A 4,697-nucleotide genomic window follows, 5' to 3' on the forward strand; every position below is an offset into this window, starting at 1 on the left:
GATCCGTTGAAATGACACCATACAGGTTATGGCATGGGTATAAACCCTAATTGTCCTTTCTTTAAATTTTGGTCTAAACCAAAATCGGATGAATGTCTTTTTTGGTTATCCCAAAGAATTGATTGGGAATTCTTCCCATTATATAGACAAAGACAAAAGTGTTTTGTCAATGTTTCTTATTTCCAAGAAATTGTTTCTAGCGAAGTTTTTGAGTGGGAGGACAATAGAACTTGATAAGGTTTATGAACCTGAGCATAATGATCAGAGTAGCACAGCATCGGAATTGGTTTCGGAAGTGGCCACGACGATCATGGCTCCCATGACTACAAAGTGTTTTAGCCATGGAGATCAAAGTACATATTGGACCTTGTAGGTATGGTTTACTTTGTGATCAAATAAATGATTTGTGGACAAAGGATTGATTTTGAACAATGATAAACCAACTACAAACAAAGAAGTTATGATGGGCCCTGACTCCGTTAAAATGGCCATACGCCATGAAATCCATAATAGATGAATACTTTTTGAAAGTAAATGGATCTATAGACTTGGATGAAATATCCTTAAAGAAGCTCGACTTGTCGAAAAATTGTTTACGACAAAGTTCAAAGAGTTGATTACGATAAGATTAGATCTTCTATAGCAATGCTTATAGTCTATGTGGATTATTCTAATAATCACTACATATTTCTTTTATGAGATATGCTAGTAGGATGGCAAAATACACTACTTAACAGAAGTATGTATACAAGATACAACCAATTGTTTTGCTAGTCCGTAGAATACTAGATAGGTATACGAACTTCAATTGGATGAAGTGAGTATTACGGAGATGGAATCTTCACCAGATGAAATAGTCAAAGAGTTTTTTATTTCATCAGAAATGATGAAGAGGCTTGCATTTGCAAGAAATTAAGTGGGAGCGCTGAGACATATTTATAATACTTTATGTAGATGACATATAGTTGGTTATAAATAATGTAATTATATACTTGATTAAAATGTTTCATTGAAAATTAACTTCAATGAAAGGATATGGACTAAAACATATTTAGTGTCAAGATCTATGAAGATAGATTGAAACACATAATAAGTTTAAGTCAAAGTACATAGAATGGATATTGAAATAGTTCAATATAGAAATATTAAGAAAATGTTCTTGTCATGTGAAGGTTTAACAAGAATTGAGTGTATCTGACACTCGATGAGTAAAAACACATGAGTGATTTTAGATCACGAATAATATGTACAAAATCAGATATCTTGTGCTCTAAAATGTTATGAGCATATACCGGAATGATTCATAAGATGATCATGGGACGACAGTAAGAATATCCTTGAGTACTTTAGAAGAACTAAGGATATATATATATTTTTGTATGAAGAAATGACAAACAAATCGTTGTAAGGTGTTACACCGATATTGGTTTTGTCACATATAAAATATAATTTCAATCTCAAATTAGACTAAGTGTTGTTTAAAAGGTAGCACAATGAGCTAGAAGTTGTCTATGCTAGATTTAGAAGAGTTCTAAATATTGTGATGGAATCTACAAAAGAAGGCAGAGTATGTTATTGTTTTGACAATGACAAAGGATGTTAAGTCAAGAGGTTCTTTGAGAACTTGGTGTATTTCCGACAGAGTCAGAACTTTGAAGCTATATTGTGTGTGACAATATTAGTGACATATTTCAGACCGCGGAATTAAGGTTCCACCAGAAGACCAAACATATTTAATGCCGACTCATTTGGAAATGAGTGATGCGTTGAGACGCAAATGAATTACAAAATACATACGGTTCTGAGCATGTCAGATCCGTTGACTAAAACCTCTCCTGTGAGCAAAACATGATAAAGCACCAGAAGGCCAAGGTGTTATATCTTTACAAATGTAAACTAGATTATTGACTCTAGTGCAAGTGGAAGACTGAAGGAGATATGCCCTAGAGGCAATAATAAAGTGATTATTATTTATATCTTTATGTTTATGATAAATGTTTATATATCATGCTATAATTGTATTAACCGAAACATTAATACATGTGTGATATGTAGACAACAAAGAAGTCCCTAGTATGCCTCTTAAACTAGCTTGTTGATTAATGGATGATTAGTTTCATAATCATGAACATTGGATGTTATTAATAACAAGGTTATATCATTATATGAATGATGTAATGGACACACCCAATTAAGCGTAGCATAAGATCTCGTCATTAAGTTATTTGCTATAAGCTTTCGATACATAGTTACTTAGTCCTTATGACCATGAGATCATGTAAATCACTTATACCGGAAAGGTACTTTGATTACATCAAATGCCACTGCGTAAATGGGTGGTTATAAAGGTGGGATTAAGTATCCGGAAAGTATGAGTTGAGGCATATGGATCAACAGTGGGATTTGTCCATCCCGATGACGGATAGATATACTCTGGGCCCTCTCGGTGGAATGTCGTCTAATGTCTTGCAAGCATATGAATAAGTTCATAAGAGACCACATACCACGGTACGAGTAAAGAGTACTTGTCAGGAGACGAGGTTGAACAAGGTATAAGAGTGATACCGAAGATCAAACCTCGGACAAGTAAAATATCGTGTGACAAAGGGAATTGGTATCGTATGTGAATGATTCATTTGATCACTAAAGTCATCGTTGAATATGTGGGAGCCATTATGGATCTCCAGATCCCGCTATTGGTTATTGGTCGGAGTGAGTACTCAACCATGTCCGCATAGTTCACGAACCGTAGGGTGACACACTTAAAGTTGGATGTTGAAATGGTAGAACTTGAATATGGAATGGAGTTCGAATATTTGTTCGGAGTCCCGGATGAGATCCCGGACATCACGAGGAGTTCCGGAATGGTCCGGAGAATAAGATTCATATATAGGAAGTCATATTCCAAATTTGGAAATGATCCGGTGCATTTATGGCAGGTTCTAGAAGGTTCTAGAAAAGTCCGGAAGAAATCACCATGGAAAGTAGAGTCCCGGAGGGTCTCCACCTTGCATGACCAGCCAACCCTAAAGGGGAGGAGTCCAAGATGGACTCCCCTAGGGTGGCCGGCCAACCCACCTCAAGGAAAGGTGGGAGTCCCACCTTGGGTAGGACTCCCTCCTTGAGTAGGTTTCCCACATATGGGAGGTTTTAGTGTTGGGGTCTTATTCGAAGACTTGGACTAGAACTCTTGGTGCTTCCACCTATATAATGAGGAGGAGAGGGAGGGGGGCAGCCACTCTTTGGCTCAGCCTTGGCCGCACCCCTTAGAGGGCCGGCGCCCAACCCCCTTTCTCTCCCCAAACCCTAGCGGTCTCTCTCCTCCACCACATCTCGCACGCTTAAGCGAAGCTCCGTCGGATTTCTCCACCACCACCGACACCACGCCGTCGTGCTGTCGGATTCAAGAGGAGCTACTACTTCCACTGCCCGCTGGAACGGGGAGGTGGACGTCATCTTCATCAACAACCGAACGTGTGACCGAGTACGGAGGTGCTGCCCGTTCGTGGCGCCGGAAGCGATCGTGATCAAGATCTTCTACGCGCTTTTGCAAGCGGCAAGTGAACGTCTACCGCAGCAACAAGAGCCTCATCTTGTAGGCTTTGGAATCTCTTCAAGGGTGAGACTCGATACCCTCTCGTTGCTACCGTCTTCTAGATTGCATCTTGGCTTGGATTGCGTGTTCGCGGTAGGAAATTTTTTGTTTTCTATGCAACGTTATCCAACACCGCGGGGGAGACGATCTTAGTAACCCATGTGAAAGAAGCACAAGTCCTAACCATATGTGATTGTGTGTATTTCGCGGACCTATTTATCATACCCATGAAGGACATATCTGTCATCCTAGGGATGGACTGGTTGACAGAGAATGGAGCGGTGATTAACTGTGGAGACAAAACAGTATCACTTCGCAACTCCATTGGAGGCCGAATAGTTTTCCAAGGAGACAAATATAGTGAGTTGGAGATAGGATTGGAACTTAATAGTCTGAAGGAGGTGAGGATTGAAGATATCCCTGTAGTGAATGAGTTTCAAGATGTATTTCCTAAGGAACTACCGGGTATGCCACCCGATAGGGAGATTGAGTTCACAATCGATCTGATTCCAGGCACAGCACCAATAGCTCAACCACCATATAAGATGGGGCCAAAGGAATTAGTGGAACTGAAAGCTCAGATAGATGAGTTAGAACAGAAAGGATTCATTCAAGAAAGTGTGTCACCATTGGGTACACCAGTTATTTTTGTGGATAAAAGAGATGGAGGAAAGAGAATGTGTGGAGATTACAGAAATCTGAACAATGTAACTATCAAGAACAAGTATCCTTTACCTAGAATACAAGACCTTTTTGATCAAGTTCAAGGAGCTGGAGTCTTCTCGAAGATAGATCTAAGGTCAGGATATCATCAAATCAAGATCAAGAAGGAGGATGTGCCAAAAACAGCGTTCGTACCAAGGTATGGACACCATGAATACTTGGTTGTACCATTTGGACTAACAAATGCACCAGCAATTTTCATGAATTTGATGAACAAGATATTCATGAAGTACTTGGACAAGTTTGTGATAGTGTTCATAGATGATATTCTAATCTATTCCAAAGATAAAGAAGAACATGCCAAGCATTTGAAGATAGTTCTGCAAATTTTGAGAGAACATCAGCTATATGCAAAGTTCAGCAAGTCCAAATTTTGGTT

The sequence above is a fragment of the Lolium perenne genome, chromosome 5, assembly GCF_019359855.2.
Source record: "Lolium perenne isolate Kyuss_39 chromosome 5, Kyuss_2.0, whole genome shotgun sequence".
NCBI lineage: Eukaryota > Viridiplantae > Streptophyta > Magnoliopsida > Poales > Poaceae > Lolium > Lolium perenne.